The sequence below is a fragment of the Pogona vitticeps genome, chromosome 3 (assembly GCF_051106095.1).
Source record: "Pogona vitticeps strain Pit_001003342236 chromosome 3, PviZW2.1, whole genome shotgun sequence".
Lineage (NCBI taxonomy): Eukaryota > Metazoa > Chordata > Lepidosauria > Squamata > Agamidae > Pogona > Pogona vitticeps.
This window is the reverse complement of record NC_135785.1, coordinates 12,366,454-12,388,926: the sequence shown is the minus strand read 5'-3', so window position 1 is coordinate 12,388,926 and position 22,473 is coordinate 12,366,454. Positions and strand designations below refer to the sequence as shown.

Genomic DNA, 22,473 nt, shown 5'->3' with positions numbered 1-22,473 from the left:
TTCATTGGTTAAAAGACCGTTCTTGCTATAGACTTTTTCTTGCTCTAGGCTCTTTCCTCTTGTACTCTAGAGCTCATGCATCTTCTGCTACTAGTTACAAGAACTTTATTTCCCCCAAAGAGAAAAATAAATCTTTCTCAGGAGTAAAAGAAACTTCCATGGTAAATGCTGCAATACAAACTTATAACAGTTCTGTTTATGTTTAACTTCCATAGTTTCCACGACTGTCATACACAATATCTTGGAAATTGTAGCTTGTGAAGGATATTGAGATAAACATGGGTTCCATTTGCATGTCCGATATCTCAGGTGGGTGGCTTTGGAATGTTTGGGTCCCCGTGAAAGGGAAATGTTGGGATAACATGAAATACACATTTCCCTTAAGAGGAGGAGGGAATAAATTTATGAGTGAATTATTCCGATATCCATATGCCCAATCCTCTGGTTCATGAATTGTCCATTGTTATCAGGTGGAAATCTTCATCAACCTGGTATTTCAGATTTCAGTTCCCATCCGTCACCACCGACACAACTCAGGAATACTAGAATCTGTTCTCTAAAAGCCTGGGTTAAGCTGTGGTTGCTGGGAGGTTTTAGGAAGGAGCATTTACTGAACTTCATTCTGATGGACCACCTGGAAAATTGTACATAATAATTTGGCCTGCAAAATTATTGGTCTGGATCAGTCACCATTTTGAAGGCCGTTTGTGTGGCCAACAGCTGGGAAGAAGAGAGAGTGTGAGGCAGATTAACTCTCAATGACTCTGGCAAACTGATGATACGGTGACTAAGCCAGGTGCAAACATGGTTAGGAAGAGCCAGTTGACTTGATGGCATATTAATAACATCAGCAGTTACTAAGAGATGCTCAGGGATTGTTTCCTGTTTAACTTTATCAGAGAGTTTTGCCTATTATGATATGCAGGGAGCAGAAGAGGGGAAGGAGAGGTTACACGTGTGAGTGAGATGGAAAATACTAAGGCTTCTGCCAGTAGCAAAATGTGTGTTGCATAGACACAGGGGCTCTTAAAGGAGGAGGCACAGTTACAAGCCAAGGAATAAACTTTATTAAGAAAGTTGCATCAAGATAGAAAGGCCTAAACCTTAACTTTAACTACTTAGACGTGTGAAGGACATGGTGGCACTGTGAGTTAAACTGCAGAAGCCTCTGTGCTGCAAGGTCGGAAGACCAGCAGTTGTAAGATCAAATCCATGCGGCGGAGTGAGCTCCCGCCGCTTGTCCCAGCTCCCGCCAACATAGCATTTCGAAAGCATGTAAAAATGTGAATAGATAAATAGGTACCACCATGGTGGGAAGGTAACAGCATTCTGTGTCTAGTCGCACTGGCCACATGACCACGGAAACTGTCTACAGACAAATGCTGGCTCTATGGATTGGAAACAGGGATGAGCACCACCCCCTAGAGGCAGACACGACTGGACTAAATGTCAAGGCGAACCTTACCTTTACCTTACTTAGACATCTGTTCTTGGAGGGTATGTGAAGAGAATCATCAGCACATCTGCTCCTTAGGGATTCAGGAAAGGAAGTGACACTCAAAGGCAGAACCTGAAAATATCAATCTAAAGATAGGAAGGAAGGTAGAGGTCAGAAGGTAGAGGCAGGAGGAAGTAGAGGTCAGAAAGTGAGAGGACCAGATAGCCTTCCCAGCTAGTCTACTCCCAAAGTTCCTTTGTGGTTGTCTGGGCTTGATAGGTGCTAAGAAGCAATGCTTGGATCAGACCAGGCCAACAGCATCCAGGTACTCCCCCTTATGTTTTTGCTGTGAGGGTTTTTCCAGTGTGTTGTACACAATATAACTCACCAGTAATCTGCTAGACAGACAGAGCACTTAGCAAAAGTTCACCTATGCAGCATGAAGGCAACTTAATTAAATTAGCATATTTGGTTAATGACCAAAAGCAAGACTGTCTAGACCTTGCAGGCAAGCAAACTTGTGGGAGAAAGGAGGACAAAATCTGCTTTGTGGCCATAAATATGCCAAATGTGAAACATCATACTGTTTTGAGCTAGAATTTTACTGATGTTCGCATAAGGTTTGCATAGCTTGACATGGCTAACTGCAGCTAATTGATGAGGTGCTGGAGGTCATCTTGGGGGACGTGCCTGGTCCCCTGCCCTATCGCACAACTGAGATGAGCCCTGGCACCTTGTCAATTAGTCACAAGTAGGTGTGGCAGGTAACACAAATACTGCTGGGATTCTGGTCTTTACTTTAAGAAACTCATTGAAGGAATTCACACAGAAGAACCTGCCAAAGCCTAATAGTGCAGGCAGTCCTAAATACCCTGGGAGATCTGAGACCACTTCTCTTTTACCAGCTGCCCTCTCCTCATTTCTGCTGGGGAACCAGTTTTGAAGTGAAGGCAATCTCAAAAGTAAATGTGAAGGTTTGGCAAAATTTATTTTTGTGATTATCAATGACACTTGTTAAGATCACACAAGAAAACTGGTCTCTTAATGCAGTGAAAGTGTACTAGACTAATGAATGTACGAATGGAGGAGCCTTGTGGTGTAATGTTTAACTGCAGTACTACAGTCAAGACTCTCCTCCCAACCTGAGTTTGATCCTGATGGGCTCAGGTAGCTGGCTCAAGGGATCACTCAACCTTCCATCCTTCCAAGCTCAATAAATTGAGTATCCAGCTCGCTATAGGAAGGAAACTTGTACCCTGCATAATTAAATTGCAAACCATACGGAGAGCTCTTTAAGCACTATGGGGCAGTATAGAAGCAGCACACTTTGCTTCGATTCACTTTCTTTATACAGCACAAATGACTGTTTGGCAAAGATATTACCTGGACACTCACTTCTGCTTGAGATTTTCAGAATTCATACTTCCCCATGCAGAGAGTGGACAAGTGGTGTGTGTTTTTGGTCCACATCTCCCTGCTTGACCACTGTCGTAATCCAAAAAAAGCAGCTTCTCCCTTCTCTGCCCTTATATAGTTCTTGAAACCTCCAAATAAAGAAAATGCAGTCCAACTCCAATGTGGAATGAATAATGGCACACCTTTCACCTGGCAGTCTATTTTGTTTTAGCTGTAGGTTTCCAAAGGGAGCCAGGATGGCGTGACCTATTAGATCCAGAAGTTGCTCAACCATGGCCGGATGGTTTCAGCTTTCATTTCACGGTGCCCAATATCCTGGCAGCCGATGTCGGTTGCTAGTGAAGCCGAACTGAAATATCTACCCACAGCTGAGGGAGTCGGCCCAGCTGCCAGCCATTTTGTATGCCAGCCTTGTCATTTGTTGTTTCTGTTTGTGAGCCCAGGTATGGGGCGAACCACCTTGTTTTTTTAAAGGATGTTTCATCAGAAAAGCCTTCTGGGTATGCCTCAAAATCTGGGCTGGTCAGTTTTCCAGCACTCCAAGCAGTCGAAAGCACAGTGCGGGAAAGTGGCTTTTGTGGAGAATTGTTCTCAGAAACAGGGAGGAGCAGCCCAAAAAGTGACTTGTCCTAGCTTTCTTGTGGGGGCAGATGTAAGATCCTCTCACACCTGTCGTTTCTATGTGTAATAGATCGGTGCTGACTAAATGCAACTCTCATGGCCATTTTTTTTCTTTTGAGTGCCTCAGCCCCCCACCTTGGGAGTCCCCAACCCCTCTTGCATCATCTCAGTTTAAAAAAATGTGGCAAAAAAATTTCCTCAGAAGTCTTCTTGTGCTCTTTAGGAGTTGTAGGGACATGTTTTGAGGGGCTCCCAGCAACCCTAGGGCTCCTCATATCCCTCACCAATTTCAATTTTTTAAATTGAAAAATGTTTTATATGGCCTCTAGAGTGTATGAAAAGGCCTTTTCAGTTAGGAATCACTTCATTTTAAAATTAATTCCATTTTCCCATTAACAAAAAGCCCATGGTGGCTAGCTCTACACTATAGAATGAGAGCATCATTTTTAATATTAAAAATAATAATATTCAAATTAGGGAGGGAATGAAGGCTACCAGCAACTCTGAAAAATGACCCTCAGCCTCACCCAGATTGCCTGTCTCTGCTTTCAAATGGACAAAGGAACACAGTATGAGAAAGCAACAGAGCCTTGTGGCAATCAATCAATCAATCAGTCAATCAATCAATCAACTGAAAGGCTAATGTTTTTTTCTTGGTGTGACTAGAGAGGAGTGGCCTACGGTTTATGAAAGCTTTTGCCAAATAAAACCCATCAGTCTTCAAAGTGTGTCACTGTTGTTATAATGGACTGACACTGTCTGTGAATATTTCTTCCTTGCTTCCCCATGAATAAGGCCAGAGTTCACTGGGTTATGAATCAATACATCAGAGAGGGAGTGTAAGCATGCATGGACACAATCCCATATGAAATCTCCTGAATCTCTGTTATGAGAAAAAAGAAGTCGCAGGTGATGGGTGGCCTACAGCCAAGACCATGCCAAACAGCTGCCAGCAGGGAATAAGGACACTGACTCTGGCCTTGCCTGGTGTTAGGTGACTTCTTGGGTCCTCAGTGGTTTTGCATTCTTGCATTGTTTGTTCTTTTGCTCTCTTCCTATGTCCTGTTGTTGCCGTCCTACGTCATTGGGGTTTTTGGCCATCTTATGAGCCGTGCTTCAAAATTTCTCATGGGAACATAAGGGGGAACTGGCAGCTGAATGTGTGGTTTTGCATCTGTAAACTAGGGACGTGATGAATTTTCACAATATTGTTTTTTCTTGTTAAGACAATCTGTCAAGAAATTGCTGAGCCCTATGAGATTTTTCAGGTCTAGGACAAGAGGAATGAAGGAGAACTTCCACTTTTTCCTTTCCTTTCCTTTCCTCTCCTCTCCTCATCTCGTCTCTTCCCTTCCCTTCCCTTCCCTTCCCTTCCCGTCCTCTTCTCTTCTCTAATGGAAGGTTCTACAATTTGTGCAAAATATCTCTGCACAAAACTAATGTATTTTCCTTTGGTGAAGCACAGAATCATAGAATAATTGAGTTGGAAGAGGTCCATAAGACCATTGAGTCCAAACCGCTGCTCAAGTGAAGTTGAGCATGCTGCAAACAGAAGCACTGACTGATTGGTCAAAAAGAAGAAGGCAACCCATTCAGTGCTTCCAACTGTTGCACAATTTTCTCTTGAATGCCCCCCTTACTTTCTATGATTACCTTTCAAGTATTTGAAAAGTCCTGTTTTACCTTCCCGTAGTCTTCTTTTCCCAATGCATGAAAATATTCTGTACCTTTCAAAATGAACTGGCCTGTACCATCCCGTTGCTTCTCATCTCTCCAGCAAACTAGGGATACCCCAGAGGCACTGTAGTGTGACAGCTTATCTAAACATTTGTTATGAAACCATTAAGATCAATTCTCTTTTTCTATTAGGTCTTCTGTATGTATCCCCATCATCCCAAGGATGGTGTTCTCTCTTCCAACATTCATTTCTCCAAATAAGTTTTCACTCAGCTTGCCCTTTGACTTGGGCATGATTTAAAAACATCGCATCAACAACTTGTATTATCTCCCTGCCAATATTTCAGTGCTGTTGCCCTCCCAGCGAAGCTTAAGGTGTATTGATATTTTAACAAGGCTTTTGTTGGCAGGACAGTGTCTCTAAATTACGGCTCGGAGATAAGTCACTTACTAAAACAACAAATAAACAATGGCCCTACAGCATTCAATCTGTTAAGCTACTGAGTCTGCAAGTCGGTGGCTAAGATGGTGCAGAAGGCTCTGGATGCTCTCATGACATCCCATAAGTGAGAGAAAGCCAATTAAACGGAATCTGGATGCAGTGTTGTGTGCCATCAAGTTGCTTGTGGTGACCCTATGAATGAGTGACCTCCAAAAACCCATACCATGAACACCCCAGACAAGTCAAAGCTTACTTTATTAAAGCAACCCATCTCATGTTCAACTAGGGATGTAGTGGCACTACAGGTTAAACCGCTGAAGCCTCTGTGCTGCAAGGTTAGAAGACCTGCAGTCGTAAGATTGAATCCACATGATGGAGTGAGCCTCCATTGCTTGTTCCAGCTCCTGCCAACCTAGCAGTTCGAAAGCATGCAAAATGCAAGAATGCGAGTAGATAAATAGGTATCACCTCATTGGGAAGGTAAACAGCGTTCCGTGTCTAGTCACGCTGGCCACATGACCACGGAGTATTGTCTGCAGACAAAATGCTAGCTCTATGGGTTGGAAACGGAGATGAGTACCACCACCTAGAGTCAGACACGACTGGACAAATTGTCAAGGGGAACCTTTGCCTTACCTTATCTCATGTTCACGTTCTGGATGAGGCTGGTGCAACAACTGATGGGCCTTATGAAAGTATCTCAAATATTTGAAGAATCACTGCTTGGAAACAACTTATTCAAAATTCACCCATTACCCTAATTTTATTATTTTCAATATCAAATTTAAAACTTACTATTTTTATCATTTAACTCCAGCAGTGATGAGAGGACCAGAGTGTTGGGGCTATTTTTAGTAATATTAATTTTTTCCCTAATTTAACTTCCCCTCCTCTAATTTAACAACTATTAAACTTAGAAAATTAATATGGCAATTACACTGCTGTCACTAATTTCTTTAACAATATAATGGTGGCCATTGATGTGCTAATAATAACACAAGCCTTCCCAGTCCCTTGGAAGGCTTTGTGCTAAGGACGGAAAAAATACAGATTTTTCCCACCCTCAATAACAAAAAAAAGAGTGTCTCAATACATCTCAGAAAATGGGAAACTTCTGTGAAATTTCTCCCTTCTACCTGAGAGCAAAAGGACCGGTACTTAAGTTCAGCAATAGCTTTTGGAAATACTTGGGTTTTTGCAGAAAAACAACTTGTCTTTCTGTATCGAAAACCTTCAGTGCTTTGCAAATGCAAGATGCCTCATTCACATTTATTTTAATACACACTTTGCTCAGATTTCCACACTTTATGCTCTAACACAAACATATTTAGACACAACATTCCTTAATATGCACTTTTTTGTGCCAGTCTCTGAGCAAAAAAACAGCATCCCAAATCTGGATGACTGTAATCTGATCTTTATATTAGTCCAGGAACACAAATTAGGCTATTTGGCTCAACGTATGAACCAAATGAATTGCTACCAGAGGAGTCCATAGTTTTCAACAGGGCTGTAGTGATTTAGAGGAAAAATCTCCATTTCAACAGGTCTCTGTTCATAGCTACTTAAAGCTAGTGGTCCTGATACATTCATATAAGAAGAACACTGCTAAGGAATTAGGTCCATTTGAGCTTTCCACCCACTGAAATGAAATTCGTATGGAACATTGTAACCCATCACTTCTAAATCTGATTTTGTAAATTTGGGGTTAGGGTTAGCCTTTATCAGATACTCAACTTTTGACATGAAGCTCTAGAAGTAAGGGATACTGCCCCAGTAATGTATGGCCCTATTCTGGGTGGTATACATATAACACCAGAACAAAGGTAGATGACATAGTCAAACAAAACAGCAGGCAAAGGACAAATAAGGAAAAAAGACCAAGAATGTAAATCCAGGTAGTGTTATAAAATGAGACAGTAGTAGAGGACAGACAAGATCAGGGAAACTCCAACCAAAAGTGTCCCAGAAGCACCGAGTCTTCGGCAACCTCCTGAAACCGGTGAGGATAGAGGGCCAGGCATAGCGTCATCAGAAGATGGTTCCAAAGAGTTGGTGCCACCCCCAAGAAGGCCCAGCTTCTTGTCAAAGGTTTTCTGGCCTCCTTCCATGTAGCTACTTGAAGGAGCATGTCCTGTGAGGTTCTGGTGGAATGGGCAGATGATCTGGGGGAGATGCTCCATCAAGTAACATGGCCCCTAACCATGAAGAGCTTTGTAGGTGAGCATCAAGCTAAAAATCTAAATGACTCTGTGACTGAATACTTCAATTTAAAAAAAACCAAACCATCAGATTTTTCAGCTGCCATGGAAAAAAGAAGTCCCTCGTGCTTAATATTTATAGGAATATCAGACATAGATTCAGGTTGCCTACCAGGTGTTCACCTTTGAAGAAAAATGAAGTGATATTTACTGTCCCTTAAGAATCTTCTTCCATAACACGGAATATAATGGAAAGGGTTTGTAAAAACAAGCAATAAATCCCATTGAGGCTTATCTGGATAACAGCTTCATTTGGAACTGAAGGTTCCTGCATGTTTCACTAAATTATCTGGTTTGCCAGGAGTGAGTGATGGCGTCTGGGAGGGTGTGATAGGAACTCGTGTGTCACAGATACATTAATGCCTTATCATGCAAATCTCTGTTCCAGGGCTCTTTAAAATTCATACTGCTACCCTGACAAAAGACAGTGGCATCTGTAGAAGTGTGCTAATGTGAATCGGCACAAACGCTGGATTTTGTAGAAATGGTTTATGAGAAGAGGGCAAAAACACAACCAAGGCAGACTAATTTAAAATATAAATACGCAGGAGTATGCCAGGTATTTTGTGTGTTGCTGCATCAATTCTGACTGACAGCAATCTTTTTAAGGGTTTTCATGATGTTCCAAAATGATTTTCCATTCCTTTCTTCGGGAGGTGTCCTGGGTCATGCAGTGTGCTCAATGCTACACAGGTGGACTCTTCTTCTCCTGGGATGCCTAGTGGGGAATTGAACTCCCAACTTCTGGCTCTGTAACCAGATACACAATTCACTGAGCTAGCCAGGTAAAGTGTAGATGTATGTGCAGTCTTTTGTCCCAAAGCATGGTTGGTCAAAATTCGGTTGATTGGCCAGCTGCTCCCCTACCTGAATAAGAAATGTTGAACAACAGTGGTTCATACATTGGTAATCTCTAAGCTAGACTACTATAACACTGCCTACATAGGGCTGCCTTGATGTAGGCAGCCAAAAGAGGTAGTACCAGGAACAGTGTTTTCTCAATCATGGCCCCTTCTCTCTGGAACAAGCTTCCTACCAAGGTTCATCAGGTGCCATCCCTTTCTCTTTTTATAAATAAATAAAAACAGGATTCTATAAACCTGCCTTTTAGGAGTGCTTTTTACCACTCACCTGAGATGCCCAAATTTGATTTAAATTTTTTAAATTCTATTTGAATGTGGGTTTTTTTTAACAAGTGACAGGATTTTATTGTATTTATCACGTGCTGTAATTTTGTTAATTTTTGCTAATCTTAATGATGATTTGAGGTGTTGTGAATTGCCCAGAGAGTGTTTGCACTAATGGGGTGGTATACAACTTGAAATAATAAATAAATAAAAATTACGGTCCAGGTAGTGCAGCAATCCCCCTGGCCCAGAAGTGGCTAGTGACCCAGACTTCCTTGGAACAGCAAATCTGCTCCAGGTTTTACCCAAACAAATGTTACAGAAGCTATCCAATGTGCTGCACATATTTGAGAGATCAGGTTCAGCACCCTGGATAGTTCCTTTAAGTTTCACACTGAATTCTTGTGCACATGCAGCGTCCTTACAAAACTGGAGTCACCAGTCACCCGCATCAAGCCCTTTTTCTGGTTCCAATTCCCCCATTCCCCAGACTCACAAATGATAGTACCTTCTGGAAGAGATCCCTGCCCTACATTGAGAGGTTCAAGGGTGCAAGAAAATGGCATAAAGGAAAGGCACTAAGTGTCAGTAATAACCATAGCAAAACCAATGAATTTCTGCCACAGTGCACCTTGGTAGGTTCCAGGAATCACATGTAAACACTGAAAACTCAGAAATGCCATCTCTGTTCTAGGATTCCTAGCACTGGCCTCTAAGCCTGCGGCAAAAGATGGGAGATACAATCAGTGCAGTGGATACAGAGATGGACTGGGACTCAGGAGACCCCCTCCTCTTCCACCTCTTCCTCCTTTAGCCCATTGACATCCATTGTTGACTATGGGCCTCCCCTTTTTTGTTTCCACAAATTTCTGTTTTGTGATATTCTAACCCATACCAATCCTGCTGATCTTTTAGTATCACCCATCCATCTAGTCTGCAGTCTTCCTTTACTCTTTCTTCTGATCCCAGGTTGCCATTCGTTTATTTCTTTATTCCATCGCTCATCTACTTGTGTCAGAGTGTGGCCTATCCATCTGCACTTTAATGGTGCTGTTTCTCCTTTCAGGTCTATTGTTTTTGCCTTTTGGTTAAATAACCCAATTTCTTTCTTTTTCTATTATCCTGATAATTAGCATTTGTCTTTCCATTGTTTTTTGAGTTTTTGTGAGCTTTTTTTGGTCAAGGATTTTGTTAGAGTGCACTGGCATAAGCTTCTACTGCCAATACACATTGATTGCAGTGTGATTTTCTTGATTTTAGAAGATTAGTGTTTGTTCCACTACAGAAAAGGTTCTATTTTCAACCACATCTCCAAGAATCCCCTAACCAAGATGACTACTTGTATAAGCACTGAGCCCCAACCACAGCCACACTCTAGATCAGTGGTTCTCAAACTGGAGTCCCCAGATGTTCTTGGACTGCAATTCTCAGAAGCCTTCACCACTTGCTGTTCTTGGAGTTGCAGTCCAAGAAAATCTGGAGACCCAAGTTTGAGGACTACTGCTCTAGATCAGTACATCCCAACCTTGGGTTACCAGACATTCTTAGACTACAACTCCTAGAAATCCTGGCCAGCATAGCTAGTGCTGAAGGGAATTTTAGTCCATGAACATCTGAAGACCCAAAGTTGAGAACTATTACTCCAGATTCTGCCCAGAATCCTCCAGCTCTGTTGCAAGTCATATCAGGGGGCTCAATGAATGATGTGAAGCATTTTTCTAATGGCTGTATTCTCTCAAATGGTCTATGATGTAACTTTACAAATACAGTGATGCCTCGCTAGACAGTTACCCCGCATGACAGGTTTTTTGCTAGACACTGACTTTTTGCGATCGCTATAGCGATTCGCAAAACAGTGATTCTTATGGGGGAATTTCGCTGGACAATGTTTGGTCCCTGCTTCGCAAACCGATTTTCACTAGACGACGATTTTGACAGCTTCCTCCACGCTCGCAAAACAGGTGTTTTCGGACCTAAGCTTCGCAAGACAGCAATTTAAACAGCTGATCGGCGGTTCGCAAAGCGGCTTTCCTATGGCCAATCTCTAGACAATGACGATTCATCCCCATTGGAATGCATTAAACAGGTTTCAATGCATTCCAATGGGGAAATGCTTTTTGCTAGACAATGATTTCGCTAAACAGCAATTTAAGTGGAACAGATTATCATCGTCTAGCGAGGCACCACTGTAACATGTTTCTCCCACTAAGAAAAAATATTGTTTTCTTCTCTCTCTCTCTCTCTCTCTCTCTCTCTCTCTCTCTCTCTCTCTCTCTCTCTCTCTCTCTCTCTCTCTCTCCCTGCCTTGCTCTGTGCTTTCAGGAAAATGCTTTTTTATAATGATCATGTTGATTACAAAAATTTGTAAAAATTTTTGTGTTTTGAGATCCATCTTTCCTGAAAGACATATTTCAAGATTTGTTGCAAAGTATTCCTGTTTATACTATAAATGCCATTCTGATTGGCTTCTTTATTAACAAGATACCCTGGAAACAGAAAGAGAGCAGATGCCTTGTCTGATGATGCCTGCTTCTGCCATGGATGCAGAGTAGACTGTTCGGGATCTCTTCCAGGCAGAGAGCCATCAAGTGGGAAAAGGCGGGTGGTGCGAAACACTGGTCAGAATGACAGAACAGATTTCTTCTACCAAAAGTAATATTGGGCCTCGAGTTTTTCCACATTCAGCAATGTTATACACCCAGCTAGGGAACAACTTTATTAAACATTACAGCACCATGGGGAAAAATAAGATGGATGATTGCTTACATGATAGTGGAGGATAGTAATAGATTTGTTTAGTTACTCTACTAAATGAAACACTAGGCTGTAAGATAAAGTTTTTCCCTAAGGTTTTCTCTACATTTCTACTAGTATATTGTAAAGACCTTTGTTTATTTTATTTAATAACCATGTGACATCAAGTCAATTCTGACTTACAGTGACACTTTTCGGGGTTTTCCAGGTAGTGAGTACTCAGAATTGGTTTATTTCTGGGGTCATCCTGAGACTGTGCAGATTGCCCATGATTAAAGAATCTCTACTTGCAGGAGGCACAGTGCAGAATTGAACTCCCAAACTGTGGCTTCACAGCCAGATGCCTGAATCACCGAGCTATCCAGTCAGCTTATTTTATTTTATTTTATTTTATTTTGTGTTCTCTAAAACATTCGTGTGAAAAATGCCACCGGGCAGCAGTGAGACATACTATTAAACTACAGTAAGCAGGCTGTAGGGACGTGGTGGCGCTGCGGGCTAAACCGCAGAAGCCTGTGCTGCAGGGTCAGAAGACCAGCATTCGTAAGATCGAATCCACGTGATGGAGTGAGCTCCCATCACTTTGTCCCAGCTCCTGCCAACCTAGCGGTTCGAAAGCATGCAAGTGCAAGTAGATAAATAGGGACCACCTTGGTGGGAAGGTAACAGCATTCCGTGTCTAAGTCACACTGGTCATGTGACCACGGAAGATTGTCTTCAGACAAAACACTGGCTCTATGGCTTGGAAACAGGGATGAGCACCGCCCCCTAGAATCGAACACAACTGGACAAAAATTGTCAAGGGGACCCTTTACCTAAGCAGGCTGTTCATAACTTACAACCCATTTTCTCAAGCTCAAACCATGGTTTATCAGCCTGAGAATGAGCTGCATAACTATGTAATTCATTCTCCTGTGATATCATGTTTTTTTCCCCTGATGTCATCAGCCAAAACTGCAACGCTATCAAACACTGGGCAAAATCCTTTTTCATAAGGTTATACCAGAGTAAACCAGATCCAGCACCTGAAATAATTACTCTAAACTAATTAAAAGCTTCCTGTGCTCCCCACTTTCAGGTTCTGAGACTCCCTTTTTCCCTAAGGGAGCCTTTAGGAGCCTCAGGACAGGAGGTAGGAAACCTTTAGTCAAAAAATCACTCCTAGATCACCACCACCAGGATTGGTACTGCCAGTGGTGATCCAGTGGCACGTCTTCACTATTAAAGGCTCCCGCATCCCATCCTGATGCTCCCAAAGGACTCACCAGTGCAAAAGGGGAGCCCTAAAGATTCTACTTTCTTGGGCTCCATGATGACTGCAGATGGAGACAGCAGCCACGAAATGAAAAGATGCCTGCTTCTTGGGAGGAAAGCGATGACAAACCTAGAGGACATCATAAAAAACAGACATCACCTTTTTTTCCAGTAGCGATGTATGGAAGTGAGAGCTGGGCCATAAAGAAAGCTGACCACCGAAGAATGGATGCTTTTGAATTGTGGTGCTGGAGGAGACTCTTGAGAGTCCCCTGGACTGCAAGGAGAACAAATGTATTCATTCTGAAGGAAATCAACCCTGAGTGCTCACTGGAAGAACAGATCCTAAAACTGAAGCTCCAGTATTTTGGCCCTCTCATGAGAAGAGGAGACTCCCTGGAAAAGACCCTGATGTTGGGAAAGTGTGAAGGCAAGAGGAGAAGGGGACAACAGAGGATGAGATGGTTGGACAGTGTCATTGAAGCGGCCAACATGAATTTGCCGAAACTCTGGGAGGCAGAGGAAGACAGGAGAGCCTGGCATGCTCTGGTCCATGGGGTCATGAAGAGTCAGACACGACTTAACGACTAAACAACAACACCAAAAAGAACCTCGGAACCTTAAAGAGGGAGATGGAAAGTGTTCAAGTAGTTTAGCTAGTTATTACCTGTGCTGGATCTGGTTTACACCAGCACAATTCTCCATAACAGGATTTTGCCCATATAGAGATGAGCATGAACCCCAGTTTGTTGGTTTGGCTTGCTTTGGTGGTTCGGTCCCCACTCAGAGGCAGCAGTGCAACTTCCCAGCCCACCTCCTCTGGGTGTTGCCCATCTCTATAACACAAACCATGTTGGAAAAATTGCACCCGCTCCCTAAGTCTACAGATATGTTAACATCGGGGTCAGGAACTAATGAGTGCGCACAGAAAATCTCCTTCTTGGTGATTTATTCTGATCTCACCATTCCCAAAACTCCTCTTTTGAGCCCCTGCATCAGCAAGATTTCCCATCTTCCAAGAAAAAGGAGCCCCCAGTCTTGTTCTGCCTCCTCCCCCTTTTTTTCTACATAGGAGACTCCCAAATCTGCATAGCTTAGAGCTCTTTCCGAGGAGTCCTATGCAGGAACGATACTGTTTTGCACAGACATTGGAGCAATCTGGCACAGCTCGGTGCCCTTTCCTGCCCTTTCTAGGTGAATCTGGTGCCAGAAAAAATGCCATTCTGCATACAAACTGTAATACAGGCTCTAGCCGGCTTGACATTTCTTCCCTCCAAAAATTAATGGTTACATTTCCTGAAACCTTGCAAGTTTCCCATGAGATTTTTTGAAGGAAAAATTATTGCATAAAGAAATCTAGAGGCAAGGAGAAAAAGAGGGATTTTCTTTTTTTCCCTCAGTTTCTTCCCAAGAGTGAGGGGCTCATGAAACTCAATTCACACTTGCAACAACTGTACTTTTTGCCTTGTCTCTTTCGGGGAAAGACAGAGGGATTCACTTCTCTAATTGACCATCAAACTACATGCTGCACTGGACATGTAGCATGCCACTTTACGCCTGATTTCTCCTTCTTCAAGAGTAAACACATGCAGCCCATTGGACTGAGACCAGCAGACATGGGTAGAGGAAGAAGATGCTTTTCTTTCATCTACTAGATAAAAGAAAGAAACCGTTCTGCATAAGAATTGTAATAGCAACCCTATGCAGCTTGACATTTTCAAATCCCATCTTTTATTTTTAAATCCCAACTCACAGACAGAGGCATCAAAAGAGGGGAAATTTGGTGGTGCTCATGAAATTGGTTGGTTGGTTGGTTGGTTGGTTGGTTGGTTGGTTGGTTGGTTGGTTGGTTGGTTGGTTGGTTGGTTGGATGGATGGATGGATGGATGGATGGATGGATGGATGGATGGATGGATGGATGGATGGATGGATGGATGGATGGATGGATGGATGGATGGATGGATGGACGGACGGACAAGGGTTGGTGCAAGGGCCCAAACTTTTAGATTAAAAATCATATAGAAAAAGTAAACTTCCCACACTCACAGGTACAATCCTTGACATGGACAATCCATGTTTAACAGTCTCAGGTCACTGGCCAGAGGTTGATTCAGATTTCCATCTTTCTGAGGCTGCTAACTTGAGAACACAGCTCACTGGGGTCGCCAGGAAAGCAGTGAGTAGCCTGCATAATTAAATTGTAAACTGCCCAGAGAGAGCTTTAAACAGTGTGGGGGGTATATAAGCAGCATGCTTTCCTTTGCTTTCCTTTGCTTTGCTTACTGGGAGCTCTCATAGGCTGGGCATCACTTTCAAGCAAAACATTGCCTGGCTGTGGGAAACTTTTTTGTCATGATTTATCACATTTATCTGTTTTGGGTCCAAGTGCATGCTCAGCACATGAAGCTCAGTTCAGGGGCCTGGTCATGGATCCTTCTAGCTTGGTACTGTTTACTCTGGCTAGTACCCGAGTATCTGGAGGGTTTCGCCGTCCATTCACCACTTGAGATGAGACCCTTTAAACTTCAGATATTAGGAAATAAGTACAGGATCACAGCCCATGGATTAGTCCAACCTCCAATCCCAAGGCTAGCCCTATGAAATTCCGGATGACAGGTTTGAGCTAAACCTGGAGGAATTGTTAAATGCAGTTTTGTACTAAAGCAATAAGTATTTATCAGAATCAGTGTTATAGAAAGAAGTAAGGCTAGAATTTATCCAGCTGAGTAAATTGTAACAGCTGAGGGAGCAATCCCAGGATTGGCTAACCCTGGGATAAAGCTAGCAGACCTAACACACACACACTCTGTGGGTTGTTGGTGTAGTCATGGAGTGTTGTCGTTGTGGTGATATGCTGGAGTATCCTGGAAGAAGCCGTGTCTTCGTGCTGTATATTGGAAGAGGAACTCTGGCTACTGGACTGAACATATGGTATTTGACTGCTGAGCTAATTTACAAGGACTTTGACTCTGATTTATGCATTGAACTCTGTGGAAACTGCTGTGTATGACTTCGGGACTGGAAATAAGGACTAAGCTGTACATGCATGCATATATCCTGTAAATAATACAACTAATCTGCTATCAACACTGCTTTATTGCTGGACGTCTTCATCTCTCAGGGAAGTTCTTTTGTTTAGCGCCACCTGGTGCATCCTGGTAATACTGCAACTCTGTCACCGGTCTCAATCCAGATGAGGGCTACATGCACTTACTCTTGCACAAGGAGAAATCCCAGAGAAAGTGGCACACCCTGAGTTTAACTGAACTTGTAGTTAGACCCTCAGCTATGGATATAACTCTTTCAGACTCTTACTCAAAGACAGAAAGCAAAGGAACTGTACAGAAGTCGTACGGAGTAAATGACTTGCGCTGCTACAGAATGGGTGACATTCAGAAATCAGAGCAGGCAAAAATTGTCTGTGGGTTTCGCAGAAAAGGAGAGGCAAACAAATCAGTAATGTGCAAAAGCTTGTGCACTCTCAGGTTGCATCAACAGATGGATAGACCAGATTGCTGGAACTAATGGGACTGTTGTGTTCTGTTTTGGTCACAAAGACCTCACTTGGAGTCTGCTGAAAATATTGACCGGCCAGAAGATAACCAGAAGGAGGAAATGACAAAATGGTGCAGAACGTGCTGTAAGGAGAGACTGGATGTCCCATGCTAAACATGTCACCATCATGCTCAAGGACATCCTGCTGGCCCAGCATATCTATGGGGAGAGGGCTTAAAGAGAGTGGCCAGTCTGTAAGGCACTGGATGTTTTTGTCATGAAGAGCAGAAGATTAAAGAATATCATGTGGATCATACAGGGAAACTTTTCTGTGTTGCTCCAGAGGGGAAGATCCTGTTCAGTTACAAGAAAAACAGTTTCAAGAACCATTAAGGAGAACTTTCTGATGGTCGAGGCTGTTTGACTTTGGAACCAGTTGTCATAAAGGGTTATGGACTCTCCCCTTTAGAAGGGTGGAGCTGTGGATTTCCTGTATTACCAAAAGGTTAGACTAGACAACATTTTAGGTTTCTTCTACCTCTGTGACTCCAGCAGCAGAGAGGCATGCTTCAAGAAGAAATAGCCCTCTCCATCACTTCTTTCACCAGCAAATCAGGAATATGGGGCCGCTGAGCAAAAAGGTCCTATTTAGCTATTACAGCTATCATCTGCCGATAACTATACTATTTCTGAACTAGTTTAAATTGAAAGTGTCAGACATTCACCTTAGAAGATCCTGCTTGGAATGTATGTGCTCTAACACTGAATGATGGCTCCTCCCCTTTCCAGACAGGGAATAAGCAAGGACCAGCTCTGCTTAGTACCATCCCATTCCATTAGACAAGGTGAACCAAAAGCCAAAGCAGTCGAGCCCCCCCGGTGTGCTTTCCAGAGTTTGGCTTTTGGTGGGCTCCGATGGACTTTCCCCCAACAGCAAAGCTGCTTCAAAGTAAAAGTGGCCCTTCATTCTCCTGAGCCCACCAGTCTAAATTGCCTTGATCTAAGGGGGCCTTTAGAGGAAGGATGGTGCGCAGGGTGACTGTGGGAATCCCTCGTGCTATGGAGGCATGAGTGGTCTCCATGGCCAAAATGGTTCACCCTGAAGAGTACTGTAAGTCTCTGAGATTGAGGTATATGGGACTAAATCAAAAGGACTGGGGACTACAGCTTGTGGGTGCAGGAAAGTGGTGGTTATATTACAGGGATAAAGCTCTCCCCAGGCTCTGCTTTTCTGCCCTATAAACAGAGTCCTTATTGAAACACCATGAAAACAACCAGAATGGGAGCCCCATACAATTTTCCTGGGTCTCACAAAGTTCTTTTCTGTTTTCCTGATTTTTCCCTTCAGACATAACATTGTGCAGAGGAAAATCCAGCCTGTCTAACCATCCCCACCTTTCTGAACCCATTAGCAATCAATTAACTAATTAAGAGGTTTTCCCCTCAGGCAAAGATCGAAAGTACAGCCTTTAAGTGCTCCTTCTTTGCAAATAAATAGCAGTATCAACAGGAAGAAATCATATCTTTAAATAAGCTTTCAGAAAGCTTCCCCTAATTTTTTATTTTTTAAAAAAAAAGATCTTTAAACTAAAACTCATTGAGAAGAGTATTAAGCAAGCTTTAAAAGGAAACTCTCAGCAATAATGATTATTTCCCCTCCAAAACCAGGAGAAAGGAGAAAGTTGGGCAACATGCCTAGATGGAAATCCTGTCCATTCCCTCCAAGGTTGATCCAAATCTACAGCCTGTGTAGAAACAGCTGTTTTATATGCAGAGGTGAGTGGGCAGATGACTGCTGGTGTGAAGCTAACAGCCAGGATTTAGAGACTCATATGTAGAGACGGATTCCACTGAAATGAGAATGGCAACCTCTGCCTTGCTGATGTGGAGAGTCCTTTATTTCTTCCACGCAATATGGAACAAAAATATTTCTGGGTGAAAATACTGATATTTTTTGGAGATGGTCCACTGGCTGGATAGCTGACTGAGTTCAGCTTGAAAGTTTCATTCCCTGTTGTGCATGCCAGAGGATTCAGCCTGTGTATCCTTGGGCAAGCTGCACAGTTCCAGGGCGCCACCCAGAATGAATGCTAATCTACTTCTGAATACTCTCCACCTAGGAAACCCTGGAAAGGGTCACCATTAGTCAGAACTGGTTTGACAGTACATGATTATTATGGTTACACTTGTACATCTAAACAGTGTTCCTTTCAAACATATGTGCTTTTAATTCATTTCTAAAAGATTCTATCAGAAGGAGGATAAAGCCTTCACAACCCAGTTGTCAAAATAGCCTTACTGTTAATCCTATGGCGACTAAAAGCCATATCCAGAGGAATGTATTCCATTGATTTCCACGGGGCTGAAACAAGAGCACTGAAGATCTTGTTCTGTAGACTTACCCGATACTGTATATTCATGCTTCTGGTTGCTGCACAGTGGTGGAGGGTGAGGTTTCACTTAACTGGGGCTTATTTGGGGGCTTATATTGCGAGCATCCTGAAAAATCATACTAGGGCTTATTTTCAGAAAAACAGGGTAGTTCATCTCGCACTGCAGGACAAAAGGTAATGTAAGGGACAGATGAAAGAGGTACAAGGTAATATAGATGGTTCTTTCTGGAATAGTTCATATCCTACTGCTTATTGTGGCGTGCAGTGTTGAAAACCTTTGTGGTGAAATTTCCTATTAAAAACAATTTTAATCAAAAATAACCACAGTGACCCCACCCCCTAGTAAACACTTTGTGGTCTCCTTGGGGGATGCGACCCACAGGTTCAGAACCCATGTCCTAGTGTTTCTGAAACAAAAAAATGCTAGAACTCATTTACTGAAGCTAAGAAATTCAGCTGCCTGCATTTTTATACTTTCATGGGGGGGGGTTGTTTGTGGGAACTACCGTGACAAGAATTTGCACAAAGTTTTCCACTGGTGGGGGTTTTATACAAATGACTCTATGCATGACAATTGATGCGAAAAACTAGTAACCAGTATTTTATCCTGTCACCCTGTGGAATTTCAAATTCATCCACAAGCTCATTAGGAAGATGCAATGTGAAGCTTTTCCCCCCTCCTGCCGCCAAATTATTCTGTAATATAGCAAAGATGTTTATACAACTCTTGTCTCTGCTGTCAAAAAGAAGAGTCGTAGGGAAAGAAATGTAATATCTTAAAGCATTTTTATTTGTATTATCTCTTAATGGCTGTGAACACCATAGCAGAAAACAATTAAAAGGAACAGATTAGATGACAGGAATAAGGAGGAGAGGTTTCCGTAGTGTGGAATGTAAACAGTCAGGGCTGAAACAGCTCACAATTGTTTAGGTTTTCAGTCTGGTGGAGAAGAAAATGAAACTATTGCAGTTTAATTTAAGAGAAAGCATCAAAACAACTTATTTATTTGTGAGTTGAAAGTCAGCTTGACATCGCAAGCGAGTGACAAGGAATCCTTGAGTTTGCAGAAAGAATCCACCATGGTTCTACTTGGAAAGGAGTGTAAAATCATACAAAGGCAAGCACCCATCTGGTGCCATGAATGCGACTGGGGATGCTGACACTTCCTTTTTCGCTCTTCACCATAGCTAATCAGAAGGCAGGACAACAGCATGCAATCACGGCATCATAGGACCACAGACTTGTCAAGGCAGAAGCGCCATTAAGTCTACAAGGGTCCTCTAGTCCACCCCTGCCCATGTCAGAATCCACAGCTAAAGGATCCCTAACAAATGACAATGTTTTTTTTAAAAAAAACAGCATGAAGGAGAGTGCATCACCCTCTGAGGCAGTCTGTCCCGCTGTCAAAAACAGCTCTTGTCATCAAGATATTGCTTAGTTTTTGTCATTCAGATCCATTGGCTCAGGTCCCACCTTCTGGAGCCGCAGAAGCCAAGTTCTCCCCATCTTCACTATGACAGCCTTTAAGATATTTGAAAAAGACAATTGCCTCATCATCTTGCAGATACGGCAGTAGCAAAAGTCATTGTGAGTGCTTGCATTTTGACATTTCCCATTATGCCTCTGAGAAAAGTTTGTATGTGTGGATGTGGATGTGGATGTGGATGTGTGTGTGTGTGTGTGTGTGTGTGTGTGTGTGTGTGTGTGTGTGTGTGTGTGTGTGTGCGCGCGCGCGCGCGCGCGCGCGCGCGTGCCAGAGATGTTTGATACTGCCGAGACCATTCCAGTGTGTCATGGTTCCTCCATCAAGCCCCCTTCCTTACCGTCACTCAGCTGCATTATTCTTTTTCATCCTGGGCGGGAACATCCAGAAAGAGTTTTCTTTACCGTCCAGCTTTCACAGATTATTTTAATTAGGTGGAACTAAATGCACATTTGTTGGATTGGCTTCTGGTTCTGGTATGCAATTGTGTGTTTTTTTTTCTTTTGCATTTTGTTTTGTTTTGTTGTGAGAAGTGTAGGTTATTGAGCATTTGTGTTCATGAACCACCTGCATTAAAGTTTTGGCAAAATGCAAATGTACTTAAGTTTATTAACTCATCTCTGGTTATTGAGGAGTCAGCTAAATCACTTGGCACGCCTACAGATTTAAAATTAATGTTTTATTGATGGTGGGCTTAAGAATGGCAAGTGACATACATTTCTCCTTTATATATATAAAGGAGAAATGTATGTCACTTGCCATTCTTAAGCCCACCATCAATAAAACATATAGCTGTATTACTAAACTTACTTATATATAATATATATAAAGGAGATTTATATATAAGTAAGTTTAGTAATACAGCTTGATCTGTCCCAAGTGAATAATTTTTCTTTAGGTAGAATGGAGAGTTCTCTAGAAATGAAAGACTTTGCAAGACTGAAAAATCCAGGCACAGCAACTGATTTCATGCACTAGTTGTTGAATGATAAATTAATAGCAGCATCGTAGATATGGCACCTTCATTTTGGTGGGGTTTTTTTTTTTAAAAAAAAAGACTTCAGCATTTGATTAATGTAAATGAGCAAGGAGGACTTAAGGGGAAAAAATCAAACAGTGACATGAGACAAATAGCATGATCATTTTCTCAGTGCCTTTATGTGAGTACAAATTATTTTCTTATTTATGGAAATGTACCAATAGTAAATTTCTTCAAATTCCAGAAAGAATGATTTCCATTCATTAATTGAGTTCATAGAACTTCCATTTAGTTGTGGCACATTTTTTTTCCTACAGAGTACAACTTTCCTCTGTCAAAATAAATAAATACAAATAACTAGAGATGGGTATGAACCACCATTTCGACAGTTCAGGCTGCTTCATTCCTTTGGACAAAGAGGTAGTCACATTTCGCAGCCCTGCCTCCTCTCGCAGGCACCCACTCAGAAGCCATGCCCAGAGAAGGCAGGTCAGGGAAATTGAAGCACTGCCTCTGATTGGGCACCCTCCAAGGAGGTGGGGCTAGGAAGGACGAACCAGCACAAACTACCAAACCAGCATATCGTGCCCATCTCTAATAATAAACAAGATCTAGATCTAAAACTTTGACTGAAATTTGTATTTACAAATATATTTATTTATTTATTTATTTATTTGACTTTTATACTGCCTGATTAGTTCAAGGCCCTAATCTGGTGATTAACAGGCAAATAAAGCAAATATAATAAGAAAACAGTAAGGAAAAACTATAAACAAACAAATAAAATGATAAGAACAAGACAAATCAATAAACAACATGAACAAATACGTCAAGATTATCAACAATGATGAGATGGGCAGCACAAATCTGGCAGACTCATTAGAGGATGGAATTAAAAGCTTCTTTGAAAAGCATAATTGTGATGCTCACCTCTTTGAAGCACCTACTTTTTGTGCCCTCACAAAAGTTCCAGTCTTTGTTTCCCGCACTGCCACCAGGGGATTACCTCTATCCACAATATAAAAGACATTTGTCCAAACACTTGTCTGGTTAATGCAAACAGAACTTATTTACAGAACTTATTTATTGAAGAGTAGCAAAATTAATAATAATCACAGATGTTCTTCAGATT

The 22,473-nt window shown here is 42.2% G+C and overlaps 1 protein-coding gene across 2 annotated transcripts in view; it reads left to right on the top strand.

Annotated features, from left to right (window-relative positions):
• KCNMB2 (potassium calcium-activated channel subfamily M regulatory beta subunit 2) overlaps window positions 1–22,473 on the top strand; it is a 295,671-nt gene that overhangs the window by 46,095 nt on the left and 227,103 nt on the right. The window lies entirely within an intron of this gene.